The sequence below is a fragment of the Bubalus bubalis genome, chromosome 5 (assembly GCF_019923935.1).
Source record: "Bubalus bubalis isolate 160015118507 breed Murrah chromosome 5, NDDB_SH_1, whole genome shotgun sequence".
In the NCBI taxonomy this organism is placed as follows: Eukaryota; Metazoa; Chordata; class Mammalia; order Artiodactyla; family Bovidae; genus Bubalus; species Bubalus bubalis.
Genome location: NC_059161.1, coordinates 61,422,071 through 61,438,665, shown reverse-complemented (window position 1 = coordinate 61,438,665; position 16,595 = coordinate 61,422,071). Strand labels below are relative to the sequence as shown.

Genomic DNA, 16,595 nt, shown 5'->3' with positions numbered 1-16,595 from the left:
AATTAACAAGAACACAATAAATCATAAATATACACATTGTAGTTCAATTTCCAACTGTGTGTGTGTGTATATATATTTGACAAAATTAATGGGGGAAATAGATAAATGCATAATCATAAACAAAGGACTTTACCCCACCTGTCTTAGTAATTAATAAATAGATCAATAACAATTAAAAAGACATTTTTAGCAAAATGAATAAACTTGACCTCTTCAACATTTAGAGAACAGTGTGGTCAATCATGTTAAATATTTTCAAATACACATAGAATATTTGCCAAAGTTTTTCATGTGTTTGGCCATGAAGCAACTCTCGAGTTTCTATAAATTCAAGTAAATTCATATTCAACAGACTACAGTAAAATTAAGATATAAATCAACAAAGATATTTAGAAAATCCCTAAGTGTTTTGAAATGAAATAACATGTTTCTATATAATTCATATATCAAAGATCAATCACAACATGGATATTACAAAATACCTTGAGCTTAACAATAATGGCAAGGAAACAGAAATCTCCTTAAAGGGAAATGAAGAGCCTAAATGCATATATGTTAAGATTGAAAGTCAACTAATTAATCTCAAGCAAAGGAAGAAAATAAATTGAATCCCCACCCCCCAAGAGAAAAATAAATAATCAGTGGGTATAAATCTACACAAAGAATATTGCAGAACAGAGAAAAACCAAGAAAACCAAACCATTTCTTGGAAAAGATCAATAAAATTGATAATTAATGGATCAAGAGGAAAAAGAAAGAAGCAGAATTTGCTGATATCAAGTAGATAACCTGTCAAAACTACAGATACCAAAAGGAAAGTAAAGTGACATTATTAATAACTTTATGCCAGTAAATTTGGGAAGTAACCTGAGATAATTCTTAGAAAAAGAAATTTTATCAAAAAGCTGATATTTTTGCGTATATTAAAGAATATATAGTAATCTTTAATATAGAACTCTGTAGTTGGAAATATTTCCACAAATAACTTTCTATACACAGATGATTTTACCAGGAAATTCTTCCAAATACTTATGATATATTATAGTTAGTACATAAATTCTTCCAGAGGCTAAAGAAAGAAAGAACATTTTCCAAATAGTTTTTATGAGGCTAAAAGCTGCAAGGATACAAAAAAAAAAAAAAAAAATGGAATTCTGCATACCAATCTCTCCCCTGAAGTGCAGAAAACTGAAAAACTGTTAGCATACATACTGTAAAGTACATATGAAGTACAAAACATCAGAATCAAGTTGAATTTATTTCTAAATTGCAAATTTAATTTACCATCTGATAAGTAATCAATATAATTTGCTACACTAACTTTATAAAAGAGAAATCCTATGTGATCATAGACACAGAAAAAAATCACTTGATAAAATTTTAATATTCATTCTTAATTTTTTTAAAGAAAAACTCAGCTAGAAGGAGAAGAGAATTTCTGCATGCATTAAGCATATCAACTCCTCCAGAAAGCACTATAGCAGATATCTACTTAATAACATATAAACTTTCATTGTTGCCATTTCTATTCATCATTAAACTCAAACTCCAGGCCAGTGCAATAAAGTAAATGAAAGAAATAAATGGTATAAATATGAGAAACTGAGAAATATCAGTGCTCAAGATATTAATGAGTTGTGGAAAATTCAAAAGAATCTACAAACTATTAAATGAGTTAATTTAGCAAAGTGGATATAAAACATAAAATCAATTATAGTTTATATAACATCATGAAATTAAAATTCAAAAATTATCATTAGAGTAGCTTAAACAACTTTAATGAAAGACAAAGAAGTTCATGAAATTTTATTTTAATAAGTAAAATAAGTTAAATAAATTGAGAGCAATACCACATTCACAAACTGAAAAACTCAATATTACAGATATCAATTCTCTACAAATTGAAGAATAAATCCAACGCAATCCCTATCAAAATCCTAGCAGACTTATAAATTGATGTAAGTATAAAATTTATATGAAACTGAAAGGACAAAGAATAATCAAGACAATCATGAAAAAGAACAGTTAAAGAAGTAACAAGCTGGAGAAGGCAAAGAACAGAGAACACTGCTAGATACTGTTGCTGCTGCTGCTGCTAAGTCGCTTCAGTTGTGTCCGACTCTGTGCGACTCCATAGACAGCAGCCCACCAGGCTCCCCCGTCCCTGGGATTCTCCAGGCAAGAACACTGGAGTGGGTTGCCATTTCCTTCTCCAATGCATGAAAGTGAAAAGTGAAAGTGAAGTCGCTCATTTGTGTCCGACTCTTAGCGACCCCATGGACTGCAGCCTACCAGGCTCCTCCATACATAGGATTTTCCAGGCAAGAGTACTCAAGTGGGGTGCCATTGCCTTCCCTGCTATTAGACACTGCTGCTGCTGCTGCTAAGTCGCTTCGTCGTGTCTGACTCTGTATGACCCCATAGACGGCAGCCCACCAGGCTCCCCCATCCCTGGGATTCTCCAGGCAAGAACACTGGAATGGGCTGCCATTTCCTTCTCCAATGCATGAAAGTGAAAAGTGAAAGTCAAGTCGCTCAGTCATGCCTGACTCTTAGCGACCCCATGGACTGCAGCCTTCCAGGCTCCTCCATCCATGGGATTTTCCAAGCAAGAGTACTGGAGTGGGGTGCCATTGTGATTAATTAATCTATGACAACAGAGGAAAGAATATACAATGGAGAAAAAAAGTCTCTTCAATAAGTGGTGCTGGGAAAAATGGACAGCTCCATGTTAAAGAGTGAAATGAGAACACTTTCTAACACCATGCACAAAAATAAACTAAAAATGGATTAAAGACCTAAATGCAAGACTGCATGCTATAAAACTCTTCAAGAAAAATGTAGGCAGAACACTGTTTGACATAAATTGCAGCAAGATATTTTTTGATCCACCTCCTGGAGTAATGAAAATAAAAACAAAAACAAACAAATGGAATCTACTTAAAAGCTTTTGTATAGCAATGGAAAGCATAAACAAAAAGACAACCCTCAGAATGAGAGAAAATATTTGCTATCAAAGTGAAACCTACAAGAGATTAATCTCTAAAATATATGAACAGCTCATGAAACTCAGTATCAAAAAAAAAAAAAAGCTAGCCCAATCAAAGTGGGCAGAAGATCTAACTAGACATTTCTCCAATGATGACATATAGATGGCTAAAAAGCATGTCAAAAGATGCTCATCACTAATTATTAGAGAAATACAAATCAAAACCACAATGAAGTATCATATTACACCAGTCAAAACAGCCAGCATCAAAAAAAAAAAAATTACAAATAATAAATGCCAGAGAGGGTGTAAAGAAAAGAGAATCCTCCTACATTGTCGGTGGGAATGTAAATTGGTCCAGCTACTATGGATAGCAGCATGGAGGTGCCTTAAAAAACTGCAAATAGGACTACTGTAAGACCAAGCAAACACACTACTAGGCACATACCCAGAGAAAAATATAATTCAAAAAGACACATGCACCCCAGTGTTCACTGTCTCACTGGGTACAATAGCCAGGACATGGAAGCAACCTAAATGCCCATCAATGGAGGAATGAATAAAGATGTGGTACCTTTACACAAAAGAATATCACTCAGCCATAGCAAAACACAATGTCACTTGCAGCAACATGGATGGACTTAGAGACTGTCACACTGAGTGAATTAAGTCAGAGAAAAACAAATATCATATGATCACTTATATGTGAAATCTTTAAAAAAATGGTATAAGTGAACTTATTTACAAAACAAAAGCAGAAAAAAATAGAAAACAAACTTACAATTACTCATGGGTAAGTAGGGAGTAATAAACTGGGAGATTGGGATTGACATATACAGACAACTATACATAAAAGAGATAACTAATAAAGACCTTCTGGGTAATTAGGCTAACAAAGTTTTGAACATTTTAAAAGAATTGTATCATCTGTTCTTAAGCAATTTTTGTCAATTATATTCTATCAGGCTATTTACTGATAAAAATGAGAAACATCTACTGTAAGGTAAACAAGGATAAAGAACTTTTACAATAAACAATGAGCATGTTTATTGAGACTAGTATCTACATCATACACTCTGCCATATTATACAATTTCTCCAAAAGTGTATTTACTATTCAAGATGTAGAAGTCTTCTGTTCAGTGTGAAAACAATGCAAAATATACTGCTATTTAAACTACTTCCGAGGGTTTTTCTCTCTTTGGGAGTTACAACTCAATTTCTACATAGTTACAAAATGACACACTGATCTGGTCTAGAATTTATCCCTAATTTTTTTCTGGCTTGTGTTAGATAAGAGATGTGAGTACATTGACATCAGAAGAACAATTTACAGGATATAGCACAGGATTGACCCTTCTAAAATATTGATTAAATTCTGTAGAATAATACTTTGCCTCACATTCCCTCCTTCCCAAGTAGCCAACCTGTTTGCTCATTGTCTTGGGGGGCAAAGAGGGGCAGTTAAGATAGGGAAGAAAAAATGGGGAGGGGTAAAAGAGCTCTCTTCATGATTTTAATTTGAAAATGCCTACAGCCCTTAAGAAGAAATGGCAACCACTCCAGTATTCTTGCCTGGAGAATCCCATGGACAGAGGAGCCTGGCAGGCTACAGTCCATAGGGTTCCAAAGAGTTGGACACGACTAAAGTGACTTAGTCCCTGATGCTGGGAAAGACTGAAGGCAGGAGGAGAAGAGGATGACAGAGGATGAGATGGTTGGATGGCATCACTGTTGACGGACATGAGTTTGAGCAAGCTCCAGGAGTTGGTGATGGACAGGCAGGCCTGGCGTGCTGCAGTCCATGGGGTCTGGACACATGGACTGAGTAGGACACGACTGAGCGACTGAACTAAAAAACTAAAAGCGACTTAGCACACAGCACACAGAGCCCTTAAGGGGCTTCCGGATGGCTCAGCAGTAAAGACTCCACCTGCAATGCAGGAGACATAGGAAATGGCAACCCGTTTCAGTATTCTTACCTGGAGGATTCCATGGACAGAGAAGCCTGGCAGGATACAGTCCATGGGATCACCGAGTCAGACACGACTTAGCAACTGAACAATAACAAAAAGCCTGTAAGAGAGTGAAGAGTCAGAAGATGTTTATGGGGAGGGACACTGAGAATTGTAAATAGCAGGGTTCCCTGTCAGTCTTTCCAGAATACTCCCCAACCTAAGCAACTTTGGACACAGGCTATGGAGGAGTGGAGGTACCTGGGGAAGGAAGGCAAAAAGCCACAATAGTTTAAATATCAGAAAACTGAACAGCGGGGTGGGTCCTTTGCTAAGTCAGAACTTCCTAAGATCATTTTATGGAATCTGAGAGCATAATTATATGCCTTGTTCCTGGGGAGCGGTATCACAAAGCGGTGGAGAGCCCCCCAAGAAGGAAAGGCAACAGTGAGTTTAGGCAGGGCGGGACCAGAAACAACCTCATAGATACCACCTGTGCCCTGCAATGGCTGTCTCCCACAAGCCCACAGTATTGCACTGACTGAGGGAAAAGATGATGTCTCCATGACAACACGCTTGCATCAAGAGCCAAGGAAGACTCTGAGCGCTAGCCTTCTCAGTGGGCCAAATACTTCAGGTCACTGTCTCCTTCCTAGGGATGCTCCACAAAAACTTAGTTGCAATTTTGAAGAAAACTATGAGCTGAATTGAAGTTACCAAAAATAAATACATTTTTTACACACCTCAACTACAGACTTTGAACGTACTAGAATGAATGCACTTCCTACGTTTCTGCTTGATGGCCTCTCAGACCCTGATTAGCACAAGAATAAGGAGAGCTGGGTGGAAACTACAGAATTAATGTCTCCTGGGCATTTTTAAGTACTAGAACCTTTACTCAGAGAAGGCAATGGCACCCCACTCCAGTACTCTTGCCTGGAAAATCCCATGGATGGAGGAGCCTGGTGGGCTGCAGTCCATGGGGTCATGAAGAGTCGGACATGACTGAGCAACTTCACTTTCACTTTTCACTTTCATGCATTGGAGAAGGAAATGGCAACCCACTCCAGTATTCTTGCCTGGAGAATCCCAGGGATGGGGGAGCCTGGTGGGCTGCCGTCTATGGGGTCGCACAGAGTCGGACACGACTGAAGCGACTTAGCAGCAGCAGCAGCAGCAGAACCTTTACTAAGCACTTTATTTATCCTAGAAATAAAACCACTAGGAGAGAACTTATCTTTATTTTTATAAATGAAAAAGTTGAGGCTCACAGAAATAACCTGCCCAAAAATACTCAGGTAGTAACTGAATTAGAATTCCAATCCAAGTCAGCCTCTCTTTAGAGGCTACAAACCGGGGCTTCACCCCCAGATTTAATCAAATTCATCAGGCCTGTCTCACAACCCCCAGTCACTGTACAAGTTCACCAAGAATCCAGGCATGCGGTCTCTTATTTTTCATCCCACTTAGCTCTGAATCTGCTCCAATCAGCAACAGACTACACCAGGGCACTGTGGTCGCCAAGATCCTCCCCCCTCTGAAATCTAAGAAATCCTACTTACTGTTTGTAAGCTTCCTTCCTTTCTTTCTCATTCCTTCACTTCTATTAAGCCAACAGCAGGAGCTCATGAAGACGATTAATCCCTGTATTGTCCTCCTTCACTATCCCAGGTTGGCCTCTCCACCACATAATCCTGCCTGCACCTCAGATCATTACCTCAAACACCTTAACAATGCTCTAACTTCGTTACTTGTTTTTCCGCCCTATCCTGCCTGTCCTCACTCAGACGTAGCCTTTTATTTCCCATGTATAAACTGCTAGCTGCTGCTGCAGAAAACGCCTGGCTATACGGTCTGCTGGCATCATCACTAGTTCAGTGGCACTAGAACGCTGTCTGGTAGTTTGGGAATGACAGTTTCCACCCAGCTCCCCTTATTCTTGTGCTAATCAGGGTGTGAGAGCCCATCAAGCAGAAGTACAGGAAGTGCATTCTAGTACATTCAAACTCTGTAGTTGAAGTGTGTAAGAAATGTATTTATTTTTCTTAACTTCAATTCAGCTCATACGGTTTACATTCATTTTGCATTCCCCTCCCCATGATATCAATCCACACTCCCTCAAGCCCTCCAAAATCCCCCAGTTCCTCTTTCACAGCACATGATAAACATGCTTGCATCCCTGCAGACGATCCCTTTCATCCTTACCTCTCATTCCCAAGAAGAGAACTGTCTCTTAACTCTACATCTAAAACTCTCCATTTCTTCTCCTTCCAGATGTTGCTCCTTGAAACATACTTTAAGATTAGGACTTCAACATCTCCTCTGGTGCTTTTTTTTTGAACTAAAGGATTCTAAATGTTTTTCATTCATATGTATTCAGGTTTTTTTATTCATTCATTTATATATAATACATATAAAGAGAATAGCAATAGTATTAGTAAACAGAAACATCTTGCTGTAAGATGTTCTATCTCTTCAAACGTGGTCAAAGCAGAACCTGTTCTCTGTCTCCATGGCCACAGCCTTTCTCTTGTTCTTGTGTCTATGCCGCGCCACTGAAGACACCCTCCCTATATCACTTCTCTCCCTTCGGTCAAGTGCACTAGCTTATTTTCAGTCCTGTTTCTGTCAATATCTACCAAGCTTGTTAATGTTACCTATTCCTACTTTTTTAAAAATCGTTCCTCACCTGACTTCCAGATAACTTCATTTCTGTCTTTTATAGAAATCCTTTTTGGATTTTCAGGTTCTTCCTACAGCCTTCAAGTATTCTTTTCCCTTTTTGTTTGCAGTTCCAAGTAAGAATCACCTGGGGCACTTTTATTAGCGCTAAACTGCAAATTAGAATCACCTGAGGGGTCATTTTTAAACAGGCTGAAGCTGTAGCCCTACCTGAGACTAATGAAGTTAAAGTTTCTTGGGAATGAAGCCTGCTGCTGCTGCTGCTAAGTCGCTTCAGTCGTGTTTGACTCTGTGCGACCCCATAGACGGCAGCCCACCAGGCTCTCCCATCCCTGGGATTCTCCAGGCAAGAACACTGGAGTGGGTTGCCATTTCCTTCTCCAATGCATGAAAGTGGAAAATGAAAGTGAAGTCGCTCAGTCGTATCCCACTCTTAGTGACCCCATGGACTGCAGCCTACCGGGCTCCTCCGTCCACGGGATTTTCCAGGCAAGAGTACTGGAGTGGGGTGCCATCGCCTTCTCCAGGCGGTGAAGCCTAGGCATCACCATTTTTTTAAGTTCCCAAGACGATTCTAATGCACAGCCATATTTGGAGACTTACAGGTTTTTCAGAAACCAAAGATTCTTATATGCATAAGTATCACCTAGGAAGAATTCTTAAAAGGCAATTCCTTAAGTCCTGCTAGCTAGGTATTTTCAGTGGGATTTGAAAGGGACCTATGGATTCACAGACAGGAGGAAAAGGGGATGACAGATGAGATGGTGGATGGCATCACCAACTCAATGGACATGAGTTTGAGCAAGCTCCAAGAGTTGGTGATGGACAGGGAAGCCTGGTGTGCTGCAGTCCATGGGGTCACAGACAGTCAGACATGGCTGAGCGACTGAATTGAACTGATGGATTCACATGTCTAACAAGAACACCAGATGATTCTCATCAAGAGTGCTTAAGAATCATTTAAGACTTTTTCACCTATTCCCTTTCTTTTAGCATGCCTTCTAAACTGTTTTCTAAACTTCTTGCCTTTTGAAGTCACTTTAAACTTACCATGTCTAAAATAAAATGTATCCTCCACCCCCGCCATATAGCTCTCAACCCCCATATTCCTGCTCCCTGCTAAACAACCTAAGTACCTACTGTGTAAAAGCAGAAATCTTTGAGCCAACACCTTTTCATTTTTCCTCATTCTTCACATCACATTGACCAATATAGCCCTTTGATTCTACCTAAGAAATGTCTCCAAAAATCTCTTTCTCCTCACTTCATTATTCAGATTTGTCTTGAATGTTACCACTTTATGACTGTTTGTAACTCAGTATCTGAACATTGTTGCCAGAGTAAGCTTTTTATTCATAAAATGCATACTAGAAAATGGGCTTCCCTGGTGACTGGGATGTTAAAGAATCTGCCTGTGATGCAGGAGACCTGGTCAATCCCTGGGTCAGGAAGACCCCCTGAAAAAGGAAATGGCAACCCACTCCAGTAATCTTGCCTGGAGTATTCCATGGAAAGTGGAACCTGGTGGACTACAGTTCATGGGGTCCCAAAGAGTCAGACACAATGGAGTAACTAACACTTAACTCTTGTACTAGAAAATGAAGTAACATTTGATTAAGGACCAAGACTATGCCAGACACCATTCTAGGAATTATGCCTGCTTAATTTATTTACATCTCACATTAGCACTTTGCCTGTATTATCTCTGTTTTATAGATGAAAGGCAAGTGAGAAGAAACTTGGCTACGTTTACATACCTAATAAGCAGCAGAGCTGGGATTCAGGTCCAGGCACTGGAGCTCATCACCATTTCAGTCTACTGTAGTCTGGTTACATTGTTCTCCATCTTGAAGGTCTTGGCTTCTTCCAGATTGCCTACAAAAACAAAGACGCTTGAGCATGGCATACAAGTCGTTTCAGATTATTTCCACCTGCCAGCCTCTCCCTCTTACTTACTACCTGCTACGATGCACCCTACAGGCCTGCTAATGTTGTAGTTGTCCAGCCAAGAGTCCAAAGAGCCAGAAAACAGGGAGAGACACCAGTGGTTTATCCGATGGGGAATCTTACAGGGCTGAAACCAAAGGGCCCAGCAACAACACTGACGGCTGACGCTATTGAGGGGGAGGAATCTTCCATTGATAGGGGGAATTGACTTCCAATTGGCTCATAGTTACCAGGGAAACCAGCTACTGGGGTGGGGAAGAGGCGGGTAGGGGGTAAGCACCTAGATGGTTAGTGCTGCTGCTGCTGCTAAGTTGCTTCAGTCGTGTCCGACTCGGTGCAACCCCATAGACGGCAGTCCACCAGGCTCCCCCATCCCTGGGATTCTCCAGGCAAGAACACTGGAGTGGGTTGCCATTTCCTTCTCCAATGCATGAAAGTGAAAAGTGAAAGTGAAGTCGCTCAGTCATGTCCGACTCTTAGCGACCCCATGGACTGCAGCCCACCAGGCTCCTCTGTCCATGGGATTTTCCAGGGCCATCTCAGATGGTTACTAGAGGCTTACAATTAAGAATGGAGAGTCCGGTGAGTAAAGCAGGGCCTGGCTGAGCAGGGGATGCACAGAGAGCAAGAGAAGAGCCATCTAAATGGCCTGACCACACATCACCACCCCCTTCTTTGTTCTGTGAGATTTGCACTATTTTCATCCCCACCGAGTCCTTTCAGGCTCAACAACCCTGCTCCATCTGCTCTGCTTATCTTGCCTCTCTGCAACTTCTTCCTACCCTCCATCTGACCAGGCAATGCTGACTCATCCTTTCAAAAATAATTTCAAATATTACTGATTCTGTAAAAATGTTGCAGATGCTTTCAGTAAATAGCTCTTGGCTTATTTTGTATCATCACTCTTTGAACTTTTTATAGACAATGCATATTATTTATTTTAGCTAAAAGTTCCTGAAATAGGATCTGTATTCATCTAGAGCTACTAACAACAAATCAACACCAACTTGGGGATTTAAAACATTAGAAATGCATTCTCTTATAGTTTGGGGAACCAGGAGTGTGAAATTAAGATGTCATCAGGGATATGCCCCCTAGAAAGTTCTGGAGAGAATTTTTCTTTGCCTTCTCCAGATTTTGGTGTTATTGGTTTGTGGTGCGTTAACTCCAACCTCTGCCTTCCTCTTCACATGGTCCATTCTGTTTCTGTGTCCTCTCCTCATAAGAACATTAGTCATTGGATTTACAGCCCATCTTATCTGAAGGATGACTTCATCTTGAGATCCTCATGAATTACCTGCAAAGAACCTATTTCCAGATACTGTCACATTCTGAGGTTCTAGCTAGACTTAAATTTTTGAGGGAAACTATTTAACCTGGTAAAGAGTTAAAAGGAAAGAAGCAATAAATGCTTATTGTTTGGTAGGAAGTAGAATGAATGAATCGGAGAAGGCGATGGCACCCCACTCCAGTACTCTTGCCTGGAAAATCCCATGGGTGGAGGAGCCTGGTGGGCTGCAGTCCATGGGGTCGAGAAGAGTTGGACACGACTGAGCATCTTCACTTTCACTTTTCACTTTCATGCATTGGAGAAGGAAACGGCAACCCACTCCAGTGTTCTTGCCTGGAGAATCCCAGGGACGGGGGAGCCTGGTGGACTGCCGTCTATGGGGTCGCACAGAGTCGGACACGACTGAAGCGACTTAGCAGCAGCAGAATGAATGAATGAATGACAAATAAATGCCAGAGCTTATATCAAGACTATATAAAGAATTCTCAATAATAAGATACTTCAATTTTTAACTCATTTTACTTTTTTAACATCTTATTTTTAAAAGCAGTTTTAGCTTTACAACAAAATTAAGAGGGAGGCCTAAGGATTTCTCATATACCCTGTGCCCCACACATGAATAACATTCCCTATTATAAATATCCGTCCCTATCATCAATGTCACTCACCAGAATTTTTTTTTTTTTGGGCCACACACTGTGACATGTAGGATCTTAATTTCCTGACCAGGGATCAAACCTATGCCCCCTTCATCGGAAGTTCAGGGGAAAAATCTACACTGACTCACCATAATCAACCAAAGTACACACGTTGTTTGCTAGAGTTCACTCGTGATGTTGTGCGTTCTGTGGATTTGGACAGATGTGTGATAATATATATATACATCATTATAATATCATACGGAGCATCTTCATTGGCCTAAAAGTCTTCTGTGTTTGGGCTATTCATTCCTCCCTCACCCCCCAACCCTGGCAAGCATTGATCTTTTTATTGTCTCCATTGTTGCGCCTTTTCCAGAATGTCCTACAGTTGGACTCATTCACTGTGTGGCATTTTCAGAACAGATGTTGCATCATTCATCATTAGGAAAAATACAATGTAAAATCACAATAAGACATCGCTTCACCCCTATAAGAATGGTTAAAATTTAAAAGATAGACATTAGTAAATGATAATGACGTGGAACAATGGAAACTCTTACAGAAAATGGTGCAGCCCCTTTGGAAAACTGGCAGCTTCTAACAAAATTAAATATACACCACAGAATTTAGCAATCTCACTCTAAAGAAATGAAACATATGCCCATATGACGACCTTCACACAAATGTTAATAGCAGCTTTATTCATAGTAACCCAGAACCGGCAACAACCAAAGTATCTATCAAATGGTAAATGAAGGAATAAATGGTAGCACCTCCATACAATGGAATAGTATCAGCAATGGAAAAATACAAACTACTAATACCTACAACATGGATAAATCTTTAAAAAAAAACACTGCACTAAGTGAAAGAATCCAGGAACCTAAGACCAAAACCAGACTATTGCATTATTACAATATTCTAGAAAAGGCAAAGCTAAAGAGACAGAATTCAATCCGATGACCACTGACTATGAGGGATGGAAAAGGATGTATTGTAAGGGGCATGAAGGCAGTTACAGAGGTTGTGGAAATATCCCCATCTATGTGATGATTCGGAGAAGGCAATGGCACCCCACTCCAGTACTCTTGCCTGGAAAATCCCATGGATGGAGGAGCCTGGAAGGCTGCAGTCCATGGGGTCGCTGAGGGTCGGACACGACTGAGCGACTTCACTTTCACTTTTCACTTTCATGCATTGGAGAAGGAAATGGCAACCCACTCCAGTGTTCTTGCCTGGAGAATCCCAGGGATGGGGGAGCCTGGTGGGCTGCCGTCTATGGGGTCGCACAGAGTCGGACGTGACTGAAGTGACTTAGCAGCACGTGGTGATCGGAGTAAAGGTTACATGATGGTAAAGATTTGTTAAAACTCAAAATAAACATTTCAAAAGAGCAAATTTTGGGACTTTCCTGGTGGTCCTGTGATTAAGACTCCATGCTTCTAATGCAGGGTATGCATGTTTGGTCTCTGGTCTGGGAACAAAGATCTCACATGCCTTGAGGTGTGGCCAAAAGCCAAACAAACAAACAAAAAAAAAAAAACAAAATAAAAACAGCAAAATAAAAATCAGTAAACAAAAAAGCAAATTTTACTATATATAAATGGAAACAATGAAGTAGACTCAAAACAGTAAATATATAAATGACAAGATAACTCAATGGATAATTGCTACGTTCAAATTCTCCCACTTGTATTCTCAATACTTGTATAACCTTGAGCAAAGTCAGCAAACCTTTGTTTCTTCATATGTGAAACTGTAATAGTAATTTAATAATACCTACTGCATAGAGTAGCTGGGAAGACAAAATGAGATCCTTGATGTAAATGTGTTAGTCCTGGGCCTGGCATATAGCAGGTGTTCTTTAGAATCAGCTCTTATTACTTAATCCCAAGTATTACGAATACAGTATAAAATCATGGCAAAAAGGCATTTCAAAGAAAAATGAAAGCTCTGGCTATGAGCTACAGTGACTAGAGGGGTTCTAGCATAGTAGGGGTTCCCCCTGGCTTTACTTTCTCTCATTCCATAATAAAGCAAAACTCTTCTCAGCAACTCACTAACCGTTGGAAATTGATCTTCCACCAACTCAGTGACATAAACATTGCTTCCTCTGAGGCAGTTTCTTGACCTTGTGGCCATCTTGACTGGCCATCTCATCTCTTCTAGCTGAAGCCCCTGCTGTTATTCAATTAAGCCTCGATTCCAGACCAGAGGCTCCTGGACAGAGTCCCCAGCCCAGATCTCCTGTGGGCACAGCACACAGCTCACACAGACAGAGGAGAGCGACTAACAGTTGGATTTAGAGATTTCTGGTTCACCCTGCACCGCAGGCAAAAAGCAATGTTCCTTTGGGTTTGTGGAGTGTCTGGATGGAATGAGTCATATAATCCCATAAGGTAAATAACATCGCATTTTAAATGGAACGCAGTAAATACATTCATAAAAGCAATTATTTCAGTAACACCACAAAGCATTTATACAATCAAAAAAAGATGATAATAATACCATTTTACTGATTCCCAGCCTTCAAACACAGGTCTTAAATAGCACATTTATCCTTGGCCTATTGATTAAATAAATATGACATGTTGTGACCAAATTTTGGCATGTTTCTAAATATTTTGTGAGCACTATAGAGAATGTTTTAAAATATGAGCTTTGTGAGACAATCTCCATAAGCAATGTTATAGTTTCTAGAATTGTTAAGCGATATAGGAAGAAACAAAAAGTTGAAATGTAGAGCACTGCGATTGCATGTCTAGGAGAAAACCACCAGGAATAAATCTGGGTGACTGTAAAATCTTTTTCAAAACCATACAAATTAAATATTAAGAGCACGTATATGCCAGTGTTTCTATGAATTCAGTGACTCCTCTCACGTATGCAGGCAGAAATACTTCCTCTGTCACCACGGCATTTTGGAAAAGCCTCTTACAGGTCTCCTTAGAGGGGCTCCAGGCATGGTTTCTCCCAGGGTCTTGTGAGACAATGGGCATTAGAGGAGAGGACAGAAGTGAGGTGGGGGTCAGACTTGGAAGTCCAAGCACCACGACTTCCAATCTCAGCTGTGCTGTTTACTGTATGTGGATCCTTGAGCAAGTTACTTAACCTTTTCATTCTTCCTTTTTTTTTTTTCACAGTTGTTGGGAGAATCAATTGAGAAATGTGAGTGACCAGTAAACCACAGGTGACATCATTGAAAAAGTGTTATTACCTTCTGGACATTTGACTTTCTAAATAACTCTGTTTTCCTCTTTGCCTTGGCCCCTGGGAAGCTTACAGAACAAATTTTCTAACCATCTATAGTAACCACACTGGATGGACCCAAATGATTTACGTTTTTAGGTGAAAGTTTATCTTGGTTTTGGGGGGTTTTTTTGAACTTAGTTTATATTTGAGTATAGATGATCAACAATGCTGTGTTACTTTCAGTTGTACAGAAAAGTGATTCAGTTGCACATACACTTGTATCTATTCTTTTTCAAAATCTTTTCCCATTTAGGTTGTTACATAATATTGAGCAGAGTTCCCTGCGCTCTACAGTATGTCCTTGTTGGTTATCCATTTTAAGTATAGTAGTGTGTACTTCGGAGAAGGCGATGGCAACCCACTCCAGTACTCTTGCCTGGAGAATCCCATGGACGGAGAAGCCTGGTAGGCTGCAGTCCATGAGGCCTCTAAAAGTCGGATACGACTGAGCAACTTCACTTTCACTTTTCACTTTCATGCATTGGAGAAGGAAATGGCAACCCACTCCAGTGTTCTTGCCTGGAGAATCCCAAGGACAGGGGAGCCTGGTGGGAGGCCGTCTATGGGGTCGCACAGAGTTGGACACGACTGAAGCGACTTAGCAGCAGCAGCAGCAGCAGCAGTGTGTACTTGTTGATCCCAAACTCCCTATCCTCCCCCACACTCTTCCCCATTGGTAACTGTAAGTTTGTTCTCTTACTGCCCATATTTCTCTTTCTCTTCAACTATGTTGACATTTGCAAAAGTGTGTGTGTATATATTCTATCAATCTTCTGTGGAATAAATGAGTATATGTATGCAAGTGAACAAATAAATCCATTTAAAAAATTCTATGTAAATTATTATCTAATGATATCATAGTTGCTTTGCATTGTCTCCAGAGTAGACTGTGACAAGGAATCCAAACTCCTACAGGGACATATCTTACTCCCTATTGCATTCATTATCCCAATGACAGTTCCCAAAACACAGAAGAAATCCCATGACTATTAAAATGAAAGTAATACAATATTGTAAAGTAATTAGCCTCCAATTAAAATAAATTAATTTAAATTAAAAAATAATAAATAAATAAATTTTAATTCCAAAAATAAAGTATATTTCTCACTGTATTGTGTATGACTTTGCCTTGACCTCTAAGGAACCAGCTCACATTTGAGAACAGGATGAGAAAAATCTCACGAAATGTACCTAAAAATTATAAAAGCATGTAGTCTTCATATTAAGCTTAATTCAGGGTTAAATAAACCAGAATTTCACAGGGTCCACAGTAAGCAAAGTCAGGATTATTACTCTGTACCCTGACCACATAATGATCTTTCCCTCCATATTTCAGTATCTTAACTCTAAGTTTATAGACAGAGTAATATATTTTGATTTTTTTTAATGTTTATTTTTTTGGCTCTACCGGGTCTTAACTGCTGCATGTGGGATCTTTAATATTTGTTGTGTGGCCTATGAGCTCTTAGTTGGGTTATGTGGGATCAAGTTTCCTGACCAGGGATTGTTCCTAGGCCCTCTACTTTGGGAACACAGAGTCTTAGACACTGGATTACCAGGGAATTCCCTAGTATATGTTCTGATTTTAAAGAAAACAGTGACACTGTCTTTTTAATCAGTCTCAGTAAGTGAATAATAAAAATAATCAGGGGGTCATGATGTTGGATAAAACTTGGACATCTAGTCCTCATTTCATAAATAAGCTCAAAATTCAGCTAAGGCTTTTAATAGAATCTAAATAGCTATATAATGTGTCTCTGGAAGGGATAATAAATTAATGGTGTAAGCAGAAACCAGATTTATATATTCATTAATGTCTTAATTTATAAAAACCAATTT

At 39.7% G+C, this 16,595-nt stretch overlaps 1 protein-coding gene across 1 annotated transcript in view; it reads right to left on the bottom strand.

Moving 5' to 3' along the window:
* USH2A (usherin) overlaps window positions 1–9,810 on the bottom strand; it is a 940,802-nt gene extending 930,992 nt beyond the window's left edge. Inside the window, exons 1-3 of the mRNA XM_044943197.2 lie at window positions 9,585–9,810; window positions 9,383–9,500; window positions 4,971–5,064 (exon numbers count right to left, since the gene is read on the bottom strand). The gene's annotated coding sequence lies outside the window, so the exon portion shown is untranslated. The remainder of the gene's footprint in view (window positions 1–4,970; window positions 5,065–9,382; window positions 9,501–9,584) is intronic.
* Window positions 9,811–16,595: the final 6,785 nt, after the last annotated feature.